This window comes from Strix aluco, chromosome 6 (genome assembly GCF_031877795.1).
Source record: "Strix aluco isolate bStrAlu1 chromosome 6, bStrAlu1.hap1, whole genome shotgun sequence".
Lineage (NCBI taxonomy): Eukaryota > Metazoa > Chordata > Aves > Strigiformes > Strigidae > Strix > Strix aluco.
Genome location: NC_133936.1, coordinates 38145980 through 38162355, shown reverse-complemented (window position 1 = coordinate 38162355; position 16376 = coordinate 38145980). Strand labels below are relative to the sequence as shown.

At 47.0% G+C, this 16376-nt stretch overlaps 1 protein-coding gene across 19 annotated transcripts in view; it reads right to left on the bottom strand.

The window, feature by feature from the left end:
- MAP2 (microtubule associated protein 2) overlaps positions 1–14087 on the bottom strand; it is a 242021-nt gene extending 227934 nt beyond the window's left edge. For all 19 annotated transcript variants that reach the window (XM_074829675.1, XM_074829674.1, XM_074829688.1 and 16 more), the window contains exon 1: positions 13957–14087. The gene's annotated coding sequence lies outside the window, so the exon portion shown is untranslated. The remainder of the gene's footprint in view (positions 1–13956) is intronic.
- Positions 14088–16376: the final 2289 nt, after the last annotated feature.

Genomic DNA, 16376 nt, shown 5'->3' with positions numbered 1-16376 from the left:
GCACACGGGCCATGTGGAGGAAGGTGATTAAAGGTGCACCATCCTCGTATTCTGCGGGCTTGGCTGCGATGTACTATCCAGAAATGGATATGGGAGAAGGATTAAGATGTACGCCAACTGTGGAGGCAGTCTCTTCCTGGCTTCAGAACTTTGAAGAGAGTCTTGGAACCTCCTCATCTCTACGGGCGAGTGCCTTAGATGTCAGGAGCACCCCAAGAAATCGGTTCTCTTCCACCCCAGTCAGAGGGAAAGGGAAACCTAGGCGCATGACACGTGGCGAACTTTGGTTCTTCCTGCGTGACCAGGGGGAGGACATGAGGAAGTGGGATGGTCAACCCACCTTCAAATTGGAAGCTCGTGTACATGAATTGCGAGGAAAGACCCCTGCCAAGAAGACAACATCCAAGAAGGTTGTTAATGTAGCTGGCGTGAAACCGCAAGAAAGTAATCAGCGATCTCCCAGATACAGGAAGAATGAGATCACCTCCCTTGGCCCTGATGAAGGAGTTTCCGGCCTGGCACAGCAAGGGTCAGACAGTGAATACTCTGACCAAGAACAGGAATAGAGGGCCCCTGCCTCCAGCCAGGAGGAGGAAAGGGATGATCGGGTGTATTGGACAGTGTGGATTCGATGGCCTGGCACATCAAATCCACAGAAGTACCAGGCTTTAATCGATACCGGGGCACAGTGTACATTAATGCCATCAAGTTATAGAGGGGCAGAACCTATCTGGATCTCAGGAGTGACAGGCGGATGTCAAGAACTGTCAGTACTGGAGGCCGAGGTTAGCTTGACCGGGGATAAGTGGGAAAAACATCCCATTGTAACTGGCCCAGAAGCCCCTTGTATCTTGGGCATTGACTACCTCAAGAGGGGGTATTTCAAAGACCCAAAAGGATACCGATGGGCTTTTGGTGTGGCCAGTGTGAACACAGAGAAGGTCAAACAGTTGTCTAATCTGCCTGGCCTCTCAGGAGATCCTTTTGTTGTAGGACTGTTGCGAGTTAAAGAACAACAGGTGCCAATTGCCATGAGGACCGTGCACCGACGGCAGTATCGCACGAACCGAGACTCTCTGGCTCCCATCCAAGAACTGATCCGTCAACTGGAGACCCAAGGTGTCATCAGTAAGACACATTCGCCTTTTAATAGCCCAATATGGCCAGTGCGAAAGTCTGACGGAGGGTGGAGGTTGACAGTAGACTATCGTGGCCTGAACGAAGTGACGCCACCACTGAGTGCTGCTGTACCAGATATGTTAGAGCTCCAGTATGAGCTAGAGTCAAAGGCAGCCAAGTGGTACGCCACAATCGACATCGCCAATGCATTCTTTTCAATTCCTTTGGCAGAAGAGTGCAGGCCACAGTTTGCTTTCACGTGGAGGGGTGTCCAATATACCTGGAATCGACTACCCCAGGGGTGGAAGCACAGCCCCACTATTTGTCATGGACTAATTCAAACTGCACTGGAAAAGGGTGATGCCCCTGAACATCTACAGTACATCGATGACATCATTGTGTGGGGCAACAAGGCAGAAGAAGTGTTCAAGAAAGGACAAAAAGTAATTGAGATTCTTCTGAGAGCTGGGTTTGCCATAAAGAAAAGCAAGGTCAAGGGACCAGCACAGGAGATTCAGTTCTTGGGAATAAAATGGCAAGATGGACGCCGCCATGTGCCTATGGAGGTTGTCAACAAGATAGCAGCTATGTCTCCACCGACCAACAAGAAGGAAACACAAGCTTTCTTAGGACTTGTGGGATTTTGGAGGATGCACATTCCAGGTTACAGTCAGCTGGTGAGCCCTCTCTATCAAGTAACCCGAAAGAAGAACAATTTTGAGTGGGGTCTTGAGCAACAACAAGCCTTTGAGCACATCAAACAGGAGATAGCTCGGGCGGTAGCTCTTGGGCCTGTTCGGACAGGACCAGATGTGCAAAATGTACTTTACACATCAACTGGGGAGCATGGCCTCACATGGAGCCTCTGGCAGAAGGTAGCAGGTGAAACTCGGGGTCGACCATTAGGATTTTGGAGCCGGGGATATCGAGGATCAGAAGCCCACTACACTCCAACTGAAAAGGAGATTCTGGCAGCATATGAGGGGATTCGAGCCGCTTCCGAAGTTGTTGGTACAGAAGCACAGCTCCTCTTGGCACCGCGATTGCCTGTACTACATTGGATGTTCAAAGGAAACATCCCTTCTACACACCATGCAACCAGTGCTACCTGGAGTAAATGGGTAGCGTTAATCACGCAACGAGCTCGACTGGGAAAACCCAACCGTCCAGGAATCCTGGAAGAGATCATGGACTGGCCAGAAGGTAGAGATTTTGGAGCACTGCCTGAGGAGGTGGCTCGTGCCCAAGAAGCACCACCATATAACGAATTACCAGAAGATGAAAGGCGGTATGCTTTGTTTACTGATGGATCCTGTCGTGTGGTAGGAAACCATCGAAAGTGGAAAGCTGCTGTGTGGAGCCCCACAAGACAAGTCGTTGAGGCCACTGAAGGAGAGGGCGAGTCAAGTCAGTTTGCAGAAGTAAAAGCGATCCAACTAGCCCTAAAGATTGCTGAACGAGAAAAGTGGCCAGTACTGTATCTCTACACTGACTCCTGGATGGTGGCTAATGCTCTGTGGGGGTGGCTACAGGAGTGGAAGAAGACCAATTGGCAGCGCAGAGGTAAACCCATCTGGGCTGCTGCACTGTGGCAGGACATCGCTGCCCGAGTGGAAAACGTGGCTCTAAAGGTACGTCATGTAGATGCCCACGTGCCCAAAAGCCGTGCCACCGAAGAACATCAAAACAATGAGCAAGTAGACAAGGCTGCTAAAATTGAAGTAGCTCAGCTGGACCTGGACTGGGAGCGCAAGGGTGAGCTATTTGTAGCTCGATGGGCCCATGAAACATCCGGGCATCTCGGGAGAGATGCAACGTACAGATGGGCTCGTGATCGAGGGGTGGACCTGACCATGGAGGCCATCTCACAGGTCACTCATGAATGCGAAACATGTGCTGCAATCAAGCGAGCCACACGAGTAAAGTCTCCCTGGAACAGAGGGCGATGGCTGAGTTTTCGATATGGTGAGGCCTGGCAAATTGACTATATTGGACCATTGCCACGAACACGCCAAGGCAAGCGCTACATACTCACTATGGTGGAAGCAACTACTGGTTGGCTTGAGACGTACCCTGTAAATCATGCCACTGCCCGAAATACCATCTTAGGTCTTGAAAGGCAAATTTTATGGCGACATGGTACTCCTGAAAGAATCGAATCAGACAATGGAACCCATTTTCGAAATAATCTCATAAACTCCTGGGCAAAGAAACATGGCATTGAGTGGGTGTATCACATCCCTTATTACCCACAAGCGTCTGGAAAGATTGAAAGATACAATGGACTGTTGAAGACTATGTTGAGAGCATTGGACAATGGGGGATGGAAACACTGGGATATAAATTTAGCAGAAGCCACTTGGCTAATTAATACCAGAGGATCTGTTAACCGTCCTGGTCCTGCCCAAACAAAACCCCTTCATACTGTGGGAGGAGATAAGGTCCCTGTAGTACACACAGGGAAATGGCTGGGGAAGGCAGTATGGATTGCTCCTCCCTTGGGAAAAGGCAAGCCCACTCGTGGGATTGTTTTTGCTCAGGGACCTGGATGTACTTGGTGGGTAATGCGGGAGAATGGGGCTACTCAATGTGTGCCTCAAGGAGATTTAACCTTGGGGGGGAAATAATCTGTGAGCTGAGTTGTATGTTGCAGGAAGTGATGGAGGAAGTAGGAACGACGAAGAGTGAACCAGATACATGCGATGATGACCCAAACCTAGCCGGTGCTGGAGTCCAACAGTCAAACATACTGCTCCTGTCCTGAACATCCACCTTGACAGATGGCAGCCAAGTCACTGAACATCTAGAGGAGTGAAGAAAGCTTACGGAATGAATAAATGAGTGTTATGTGGGACCTGGGCATGACGTAAATGGTATGGAATAAGGGGTGGAGACTGTATCGGGTCTGGCTGAGCCAGAATTGGTTTTCCCCTGTAGCAGCCCTCATGGTGCTGTGTTTTATGCTGGGAGCTGGCAGGGTGTTGATAGCACACTGGTGTTGTGGCTACTGCTGAGTAGTGCTTACACAGCACCAAGGCTCTTTCTGACATTTCCCCCCCCACAGTGGGACGGGGTGGGCAAGATCTTGGGAGGGGACACAACCAGGACAGCTGACCCGAACTGACCAAAGGGATATTCCATACCATATGACGTCTGCTCAGTATAAAGCTGGGAGAAAGGAGGAAGGGGGTGGGGTCACCCTTGGTCCTCCGAGGCAACCGCTACGCATATCAGAGCCCTGCTTCCTGAGAAGGCCCGACATCGCCTGTTAATGGGAAGTAGAGAATAAATCTGTTTTCTTTTTTTGCTTCCGCGCGCGGACCTTTGCTTCGCTTTGCTTATATTAAAACTGCTGTTGTTTTACCCACAAGGGTTGTTTTGTTTTCCTATCTTATTTTCTTTCCCTTCTTTGCCCTATTGAGAAAAAAAGGGGAAGGGGGGGGAAGTGATAGAGCGACTTGGTGGGTACCTGGCATTTAGCCAAGGTCAAACCACCACATTTACTTACCCTCCCTCTCCCTTAGGCAAGTGAGAGAAAGCCACCAAAACCCTGCCAGAGAAAACACAAAAACACACTACATCTAAAATACTCATTCTCTTGCTCATGCCAGAACACCAACAGATCGCTTACTCCACTGCACACTGGAATAAGCAAAGACACTGGGGCTGACCTTGCAATAGCTTAAAACACAGAAGAAAATTTTACCCTTTTCAGAAAAAATGAACTATTTCCATCAGGATATAAAATGAATTAGAAACAAAAATAACTCAGATCTTCCAAATGACTGAAACCTCAGAACTGAAATTCACCTGAGAATGGCAGAACAGTAAGGGCAAAACAAATCACCTGGTGGTGACCACAGTCAGAGGTGTTTCAGAGGAATGACCCATAATGCCAACTCTGCAATACCACGTCTTCAAGGAAATACTTCTTTCTGATCCTAGTAGTAAACATAGCTTTGTGTCCTGAAGTATGAAAAACATTAGGTTTGCCCAATATTTTTTTCAAGTATTTATTCCCTCCTCCTGCTTGTAACAGGCTGTAAAAAAACCTCAGTCCTAAACCACCTAATTCAAAGTGTAAACAAGTCACTCTAAATACAGCTTTCACCATCACCATGTTGCTCTGTCCCTGGAAGAAAACAGGTAATTCATGACTCCACCCAAAAAAGGAGCATCTGCCTTAAAACCAGCATTTTCATCTGCTGTCTCCGGAAGGTACACACCTTCCACCAATTAAACTCTGCCATTGTCAGTATCTTTAAAAAAAAAAAAAAAATTAGTTACAATCAAGGGCTACTCTTTCATAAATAGCAGTGTACATATTCATTTGTGCTACCAGACAAGAAGTAGAATCAAGTGCATAAAGAGATTTCAAAGCAAGGCATAAGGCATTGTTTCAGCAGATACTACTTAACTATCAGTGTCTCAAAGCCTGAGCTTATGATAAGGGCTTCAAAGACAACCTGGTCCATATGAACCAAAGAACAGAAAACTACCATGATTACAGCAGCTTCATGCACATCAAGCAATACTGGCAGCACTGGCACAAGTCACCAGTCTCCCAAAAGTCAGTCTCTAAATGGACTCGGGAGCTGCAGAGACAGCTGATGGGAAAGGCTTGATTAACTCTGTGCCTCTTGGTAATTACAGGTAATAATGCAGGTCAGTGGTGGTATCCTGATACCAGCTTTACCATCTAAACAAACACGCAACCATTCAGGCATCTGAAGAATCAATAGCATAAATATGGTAAAATGAGAAAATGTGTTTCTAACTTCTGAGTGCCAGTAATTATCAGTTAAAGCTTTGCAACATGTTAGTAATTCCACTTGTTAACAGTGATGTACAGTGGACCAAAACAAGTGAAGGCAAAAAAAAAAAAAGCCTGAATTATTTTTTTGCCCATAGAAACAGTTTTGTAGTAGAGATCGTTCTAAGTGAATGCAATTTGACTACACCTTTTTGGTTTTTCCCCAAATGCATTCCACAAAAAAAAGTTCTCAATTATTCATACTGAAAGGCACATTTAGGAGTATTTTTAATCTTGCATTCAAACTACTGACAGCGTTTTAAGCAACACTAGTAGAATGCCATTTAAAATGATCTAACCTAAAGGACTGTAAGTATTATCTATAAGTCACTGCTGCTAATTTTGGCAAACTAAGTGGAATATAAAATCATAGATATTAATTTGTCATATTACAAAATGCCTTTTATTCAAAGCCTTAGACATAAATTCATTATATGTTGTAACAGATAGCACTGGGTAATATGAAATACTTACATTCAACATGTTGCTGTCGTAGAAGCACAACCAGCTCTCTGCACCCGGAAAAGCTTAACTTTGCACAACAACATGGACTGAAAGCTCTTATTTACCACACTCTATCCCTTGCTCTTTGGAATGAATCACATTATTAACTGTTCCCCTCCCGCGCCCCGCCCCCCGGAGAGTTTTGTTTGTTTTTCTTTCTTTTTTTTTTTTTTTAATTACTCTCTCACATATGTTTGCCAACTTTCCCTTTACTACTCCAGGAAATATACATATTTTATCTCCCTAAACAAAAAGAAATATAGTTTCCCTCCTCCTGATTTTTGGGTTTCTTCATCATTATCTTGGGGGAAGTTTTATTTACAGGACATCAAATCAATCATGTTAGAAAAGATGGGGATGGGGACAAAAAAACCTAACTTGCCACTTTCTTTCCAGACACAGCTGCAACCCTAAATGCTAGGTCTGCTCTGGACTCCTGGCAACACAGACACTAACTCCCTGGCATATTCTGAGCATACTGCCAGCCTGTGAAGAGCTCAGGGCCAAACTCTGCCCTGACTGAATCAGTGTAAATCAAGAACAAACCTGATACAGATCTGGAGGAGCTGACCCTCTTAATTCAGAAATCTCCCTCCTCTTCTTATGGCTATCTCCCTGCATCATGTATTTTCTCATGCAGGGGAGCAATGAAGGAGGGCTGGGTAATTCTGCAGGTGAGGAAGCAGTTTAGGGCCAGCACACCTGGCTTCATCTCCAATTCCCTCCCACCCCAGCTACAGGTTGACAAGCGGTATGGGATGTGAATGACAGAACACCCAAACCACCCCTTGAGCAAGCTCTACTCTCCTTTTCCTTTGCAAATCATTCAACTCCACCCCTGCATCTCTCCTTTTTGAAGCCCTTGGATTTTCTCCTCAGCCTTCTTGAACATTTTTTAATTTTTTAATTGCTGAGGGAAATAGAAGCTAGTATTGATTTCAGCGTGACTCAAGGGAAGCGAGCAAATGCCTAACTGCATGCACATGGCCTTGCTGCAAACAGGAGCCGCAGCCTGCCTGCCCGCCACGCCCTGCGACACAACCACCAAACAGCAGCTTGAGACACCTGAAAAGCATGTCAGGCACCAGCAGACAGGGATTTGTCCAAGAGAGGCACCCTACACATGAACATACAGCTGCTGTTAATCAAGCCATAGCCACAGGAGCTCAAAGGTAGCAGCTCTACTTTCTGGGTGATACCACATGGCCAGAACAGGAATGGGTGCTCAAGCATACCTTACCGACTCACGTGGAAGCAGATGCAGCTGCAAGAAGAGGACAGGGGCTTTAAAAGGCTGTGGGGTCTCTTTGTCCTCCAGTCAGCCAGGGGACAGTGGAATCATGTTAACATTAGCAAGTTCTGGATGTCAGCGCTGGGAGTCATTGCATTGCAGCGTACAGCCCAGAGTCCAGACAAATTCCCCATGGGGGCATCAGATCTTTCTGCTCGGACCTGGAGGTCACAGAAAGGCTGCTGCAGAAAACAGACTAACTTGGCACTAAAAGAGCTGGTTAGCTTGTTTTAGCTAACCAGAATTCAGATCCAGACCTGAATCCTCCTTAAAATCAGAGGATTTTGAACACGTGCTTTCAGCCCATTTCACAGCAAACACAGAAAAGAGGCTTTCCTCACAGTCCCACTCAGTCTCTGAGCTTTCCCAAAGCTTAAGGGGGTCCTTGCACTTAAGGTCTGGCACCTTGCAGTCGCCTACACTGGCTTAACAAGTTATACAGATACCTTCTACAGAAAATGAGGAGAACAAAAAAGAGAGAGACTTAGGTCTACCTCAAACCCAGCCGGGGTTCCTCCAGGCATGGCCTGGACAACACCATGGTTGAGCTATGCAGGGAAGGGGGCCTATCAATGCAGATCTGTGCTCATGGACAGCAGATCCAGGTTTCTGGCCCAGCAGTAAAGCACCCAGGTCACTTTTGAAGGTCCACAGCACTTTCTAGTGTTCATCTCTGGATGAAATTTGGGCAAAGGCTGGAGTTTTCAAAAGCATAACGCTAACTCTGTTCTGAACCTTTTTAATATTCCTACCCTGTGTTCTCATTGAGATATCTTCTAACTTTGTTCAGCCAAGATCAGAACCTCAGGAAAAGCATCAAGTTCTGCATGGTGAAGCAGCTGTTCTAACAGACAGTGTACGTTCCTCAAAATAGAACTGACAGCTCCTAGTTTTAAACCAGAAATCAGACCCTATCATTCGCTCCAGAAAATAAAGTGAAAACATAGGGTTAATTGAATCAATAGGTCTTATAATTAAATGCTGCCAAGTTAGCTGGTATGATTGGACTGCTGGTTTTGGTTTGGGTTTTTTTTTTTTAATGTTGTTTATCCAGAGGCTGCACACGCTTTAAATACAGCTAATTTTGCAAACAGCTATTGAAATTTAATTTAAATCTCCCTGGGGGGACAAAATTACAAATTTCACAAACAGAAAAATAAGTTTTCATAGACTCAACTCACTGGAAGCTACTGCGATCTAACTGCATTACGGCTAGTAGAAGTACTAACAGAAAACTCTTCTTCTTGCCAGGGGCTTGACCAACATGAGACAAGAAATATTCCTCAGATCCCCATACCCATGAGTGCCAGTTGTAAACAAAGGAGCAGAATTTGCCAGAGGCCTGAATTCTACCTATAAATCCATAACTTAGGAATTCACAGGTATAAATTGATTATTTCCCTGAAGGGGGAAAGTACCCCACATTTTCAGTAATGACAAAACAGAGCTGAAAGGGGCATTGTTTTTTTCCAGATGGTGCAAGTCAGGTGCAGATTCAATGAATTCAACACGGTTATTTTGATTTTCTCCACTTAACACTCTTGCTTGTTGTAATAGGGCCGTTGTCTCCCTTATACTATATGAACATACAGATACATATATTTCATCTAGAAGACGGACATCATGTGCTAAAATAAACACTTATTACACCACAGAAAGTTAAGAAAACAACACACTTTAAAAATGCAGTATACTGTAACATGGGTCAAGCCTGTCAACCAGCACTAACCTGTCGTGCAGATTATAGAAACAAATAGGCTTGATAAATCTTTATATTACTGAGGTTGCCAAAGCCCCACCTTTTCATCATAATTCCTTTCAAACTGGCACCCTAACAAAGATGCAAGATACTGAGTACAAACACCAGCATTCTGAAACTGTTGTCTCGTTATCATTTGGAATGATGGGCTCCCCCCACCTCCCTAGTCAAGACAAAAGAACAAAGATCCGTTTCATCTGTGCGACTGCTGTAGGGAAAAACAGCAGTGGGTGTAAAACCATAAGGAGTACTAGCATTAGCTCATCTTTTCTGCTTAATAAAGCAGCAAACAATTAGTGTTAAAATAAAATGGGTCAATCAAGACCTCAAAGCTTCTTAACAGCTAGCACAGTCAACCTATGTGCTCACAGCAATCCAAATTAACCCCATGGATACATCAGTCCTTTCCTCCCATACCTAGAAAGCAATTACAAATGTCTAATCGCATCTCCTTCTAAAACACCTTCCCATAGTTTAGTAGCACAACCTGTGATTAAACCTACCTATGAAATAAAAGCCTCTTCCTCTACTGCGGCAGATATCTTAAGAAACCACCTCTGTTTCCAGCACCAATCCTCTAAATCAGCTCCACCCTATGGAAATCGGTCTCATGCTGTTTTTTCTTATTAGCTGAGATGCGCTACAGAACTGCTGCTTGTCAGCACACCTGTACGTGAAGCAGAAGAGCAGAACAAAAAGCGCCAGCCCTAAACATGCCAAGACCCACCCATACTCTCCTTTAGCATGTGCATGTGTGTTTGGGGAGGGATAAGCAATATAGTGATTCCATGGAACACTGTTCATTTGCATGCTTTCTCTGGAGGTACTCGGCACCACCAAACATCATCAAGGGTTTTCCACCATGGAGTCCAGATAATATGAATTTACACTCTTTTCCTTTTCAGCAAAAACATTCCCTTTTCATTTAAAAACATGCTTAACTTTTAATCATGCTTAAGGCTCACTTTCAAGGGCAATTAAGCATGTGTTTAAACAACTGAATAAATCCAGATGGACCAGAACAAGAATCTTTGAGTCTTAGGGAACAATTCTACGTATCAGCACATGCATAATTTTACTACTTCATCAAGTACAAACACGGACTTTAAGGTAACACACGAACAAAATATCCTGATCGTCAGACAATTCAGTTTTGAAGAGACCTTGGAAAGTCACCTAGTCCTAGGACCCCAGGATACTACACCTTTCCAAATTTCTGGCTGTTACTCGTTCATGTGCATGTTAACTGCGACACTCCCTGATCCCTTTCTAGGTAAGGCTTCAATTCGGCAACAAAAGTCCTGCAGGCAGGAGTGCCTCTTCGGGCAAACCAAATAAAAGCCAAGGGCTTTTTTTCTTTTGCTGTGAGCCAAAGGTTATACCAGATTAGTTCTCAGCACAGTCACTGCCTGTGCTATAGCCTTTGGACTGACCCACAATTTATAGAGAAGCTCTATCATCAAAGCTTTTTTTTTTTTGCCCCTTTCTTAAGCTAATTGTCATTTGTCCCATCACAGCAGTTCAGATTTCAGACCTCACAGATGCTGCAGCTGCATTACAAGTTCTGTCAGTACCTTGCGACTTTGTAGAGCTTGTAGTAATAAAGAGGTAACTTTCTGAAAGCCATCATCATGAAGTCCTCACAACCTAAATTCTTTTTGACTCTTCTCACCCCTTTAAGAAAACAAGCTTGTCTCCAACCCATGTGCATGACATGCCACATTTGAGGGTGACAGCTGAAATAGTCCAGCAGAGTCTGCAATGGGCCTCACCCACCCATTTCTGTGTTCAGATATTTCTAGTGATTTCCACAGCTCAGACAAATGTTAAGTAAGCACAGGGCCAGAGCCTGCTCTGGTGTCAGTACGCATAGCAAGTGTTTCCTCCCAGGAATCCAGGTATATCATTTAGCAAACGGTAACTCATACAGAAAGCAGCACGACATGGGCTGAAAGGAAAGGTATGCTTCTGGAAAAACATCCAGCAACAAAGGGAATTCTTAATCCACAGACTGCAGCAATTCATTTAGGGACTACTGTGATCAGATCACTCACAACTAGGCACAGCACCTCGGGGGTCATTAAATGATGACTTTTGCTTTATTGTCAGAACATATTTAAAGAGCACAGCTAAGTGGGTACTGACATAACATACCGTAACAATTACATCAGATCTCTAAATCAAGGGTGCAAATGCCGCTTTATGTAACAAACTGCATTATGAGCACAACGAACTGCCCTCCATGCTCAAAGTGTGCTAAAATTCTCCACAGAAGAACAGCAACTTTTTATTCTCAGGATGACAGCTCTTTGGCTTCTCTCAAACACCCACAGGCAATGCGCAATATGGGTGCAACAAACTGTAAAGTTCCGTTAACCAAATCCTGTCTCTTAGGTAAAAAATGAGAAGAAGAGAGAGCGAGCACTTACACCACTGCACCTCACTGCTGGAATCACCCCTCTTCCCAGAGCCCTGCTGCACCAGGGCTCACCTGCAGGTTTCATTTCCACACTGAACAGTCTCACGAAGCCACTGGGGGGTTATTTTCAGTGTGTTAGTTTAGCTCACCTGTAAATGCCTGAGCTCCAGGAGACTGATACCACATTAAGATTGGGGCCCTGCCCACTGCTGAATGCATCATCAGTGTTTTGCAAATGGGCGAAATGAAATACACAGTGAGGAATTCAGCAGTTCCTAGCCCTAGGTGCTACAGGGGTGAGTCTGGGCTCCATTTTACATATCACACCTCCAGAACATTAGCTGCAGAAACACCATCCACAAACTTAAGTGGACTCTATGCTAACTGAAAAGAGTTTTTAGCACACGCAGGGAAGGTGCCCATTCTCTCGTTGTTGGTGAATCACTTCTTAGTGATCTATGAAGTAATGGCGGGGGTAACTTCACTAGGTAATGCTCTCTCAGCACATTTTCTCTCTCTTCCCAGCAAGGGCTGAGATGCTGTGATCACGTCATCCAGTTGGAAGGGAAGCGAGAGAAGCTATAGAAAATAAATATATTCTGCAGCCGAGACTCTTCTCGGGTGCATTCGCTATGGGATCTGTAGTCTAGACACCCCTGCAAGTCTAAACCAGCACAAGTGAAAAGAAAGAGTTCTTTCAACAAGAGAAAACAAAGGTTTGGGGAAGAAACTGAACAGAAAGGATACGTGCTTCAATCTGGCAAGGAAGAACCCTTCTGAAAACAAAAGGCACAGGTTTTCTGAACCTCAAGCAGCGCAAATGCTGGACAGCAAATTATTTTTCTGAGAAAGGATGGAGTTAAGATTTATTGACACAACCACAAAGACATGACAAATTATGAAAAGGAGTGCTAGAGACCTAGAATAATGAAGTCTTACAAAATACATACGTCTACATCCTATTCTAATGCATGATTTTATGTTAATGACCACTTGTATGTAAAAGCCTGCTACTTGATATCAGGAAGAAGCCTACATGAAAATCCACCAACAAATTGGAGAGTATCTTTATTCGATGAAAACTGAAAGTTCCAGCTTAGCACGGGGAAATAAACGATGCCGGTATCTTACATACAGAAAGCGATTCTCCCGGCATGCGGCACACCCCCTTCTTTCCCAAAGGTGTTTCATAAAGCACATCTTATTCAAGTGGCAGGTCGTAATTAGTGTCTCAAACATATACGCAACAAACTGAGGCAAGCAGTCTTTATTTGGTAGATCACATTCGGCGCAACGTTACGGCACCGCAGAGGTGCATATGCTCACGGCTTGTACCTGCAGCAGTTCAAGCGAGGCACATTTTGCATAATTTTCTCTTACATAAAAAGGCTTTGTTCTCCACCGCCTCACTGCGGTTACCAGCCTCCCCGTGCACAGTCGTTTCCTCTCCGCGGCTGATCCATTCAATACAGGGAATGATTTTTCATTTTTTTCCCCTCCCCGATGCAAATTAAAAGCGCTTCCAACCACCGCACCCCCTTGTCTCACACAATGTTCTTTGTTCAGCCTTACAGACCCCTTTAGAGGGGCTGAGGGGTGGGGGCAGGAGAGGACAGAGGTTACGTCCTCTGAGGGGTTTTACAGCCTAGGGATGCTCACAGCCCTTACCGGCGGCTGGCGAGAGTCGCCTGCCCCTATGAAGACAAACCAGGCGTCACCGGGGAGCCGCCCCCTCCCTTTTACCTCCGGCCACCGCTCCGGGGGCGACCGGCTGCAAACTCCGGCCGGGTTCGCCGGCTGTCAGAGCCCGCGCCCGGCTGAGGGAGCGCGCGCGGGCCCGGGGCGGCGCGACCCAAAGGCTCCCGGCGGCCGCCCCTCCGCGGGGCTTCCCCCCCCCCCAACCCCCGCCGACGGCCGTTCCGTCCCTTCTTCTCCTCTTCTTCCGACGGGCACCCCCCGCCCCGAGGCTGCCGACCCGCCGCCCCCCGCCCGGCCGGTAACGGCCCGCCCGCAGCGGGGCGGCGGGGCGAGGGGCTCGGGAGGGTCCTTACCTGAGCGCCGCGGCGGCTGCCGGCACCGGGACGCACTGCCGCGCGAGGGGCAGAGAGAGGGCGCGCCGCCGCCGCCGTGCCCGCCTCAGCCCGCCCCGCCGCTCTCGGGGCTGTCGCCGGGACGCGGCCGCCTGCGCGCCGCGAGCCCCCGGGACCCGCCCCCCCCCCCTCCTCCGGCCCCGCCCCGGCCCCGGCGCCGCTCCCGCAGGGCCCCCGCGGCGCTCGGCCCCTCGCCGCCGCCCGGCCCCGCGCCGCCGCCCCGCCCCGCGCCCTGCCCGCCGCCCGCAGCGGCCCCTGCATTGCGGAGGGGCCCCGGTACCTGTGCGGGGCGCTCCCGTCCCCAGAGCGGCGGGGCCGTCGGGCAGGGCGCTGCGCTCCCTGCTCACAGGGCCACGGTCGCGCCCCGCCGCTGAGGTGATCCGTCACAGCCGGCCCCGGCCCGCGCCCCGGTCCGTACCCAGCCGCGGCCGAACGGGGGTCGCCCCGCCCCGCCCTGCCCTGCCCGTGGTGGGTCGTCCCCGCCGTTCCAGAAAAGCACCGCGAAACTCCCTCACCCGATTTCATTTGGGCCCTCCAAGGAGAGGAGGCCAGTGTGAGGTTAATGTTTGGACTAGATGATTTTCAAGGTCTTTTCCAACCGAGATGGTTCTGTGATTCTGTGGATGTAAGTCTCAGCTCAATCTAATTTCTCCTTTTCCTCTGGAGAAAGAGAACGAATAACAGTGAGAAAGGTTAAAAAACGCTTTTACTGCACCTCAGAAACTGCACTGCGGCTAACTTAGAAACTGCTCTTGCAGGGCCAAGCTCTCCAGCCGTTCCTGGAGGCCGGCAATAAAAGATAGCCTATTACTTTGCCACTTACCAGCTTCTCAAACCGAACTTTCCTCCTCAGCCCCTCAGGACGACAATGACTGTTTCCATACTCTGTAAAGCAGGGAAGGGCAAAGTCATCCATCATGCGATGCCGCTGATGTGGTGGAGCTACAGCCTCAGCTCATCTCACCCTTGCTAGTCAAAACCTCGTCGTTTTCAGTTCCCTTTGCTGGAGGTGAAAGGTACTCTCTTACCTTTTCTATTTCCTAAACAAATTACTCTAATACATTTGTTAAAAATGAATGTGCAAAAGCCAGTCTGTCAGAATCTTAACCAGCAATTCTGAGTATGCCATGTATGTATTAGCCTAATAAATGTTTTTGAAACCGGTACTATGTTTTGATCCAGTAAAGATAAACATTGATAGTCTTTTTCGTATTTCGGTGCCCAGAATACACATTAACTGTAACCCATACTGAAGTGCAAAAACTTTAAATGCTAATTTCAGTTTTGTTTTGTTTTGCTGCATCGCTCTGAGAGAGTACCCTACCTATGTTTTTTCCAAAGCCTCACTAATTTTAGGTACCCAGCTTGATTTCCAGCATGGTTTCCAGGAGTACTGAGCACTCTTCCCAGCCTTTAACAAGTGATCTAGAATATTTCATATCTGTAATTGGGGCCTTACGTGTCTTGGACTGGGTGGTCAAAACGCAGGTTTGGGAAAGCGTAGGCCCCACCACTGCTTCTGTTTCTTCAGCTGCAATACAGAGATGGCCATCCCTCAACACAGTCCCATGTTAACGTTAATAAAGTGACTTGGGGATGCCAAATTACTTTAAGTATTTTTATGTATTTGTAAATCCGGAAATTTTCTTTTCCTTTAAAGGTCTGAGTCTGTGAGTCAAGGCTACAGACATCTCTTCCAGCCCCTTCCCTGAGCCCTCCTCAAGCTGTCTGGGAGAACTTCCCACCACTGCAGCCTCCCTCCTCTGGCATTTCATCTGTAAATCGGTGGCATGCAAAGGGAGCAGGATCTTGCCAAGAGGACAAAGCCGTCACATTGCCCTCTGGTTACTCACCATTGGTAATATCCATCTGGAGGAGATGCTTCCAGAGGAAAGGGATTTGCTGCAGGTAGTCTTTCTTCCAGACTGCCAGGAGCAAAGACACCCATTCAGTGTACAAGGAAAGTGCACCAGCATCCCCAGCACCCCGAGGATCAGCAGTGCCTTTCCCCTGCTGTCTTCTTCTGTGCCTCCCCTTGGAGGCCTACGTGGCCCTGCAAAGACCTTGATGAAGCTCTCCCCCCAAGCACAGGGACCTTGCCCTTCCTTTCAGCACCTAGGTAACGCAAATGCAGGCTTACATAAAGCCTAATCAGAAGGAGCGCTGAGAGGGAATGAGCAGTTGACTTCATCAAGGGTAAACAGTCACACTTCATCCAAATGGAAATTAGATTTATTTAAAGCTTACAATATTTAAAAAAAAAAAAAAAAAAAAAAAAAGGACAGCTTATACTTTTGTTGGAAACAAATACTGCAAGGGGTATCGTGGAAGAGATGTCTTAATGGAAAGACACCATATACAATAAATAGACGGTCCATAAA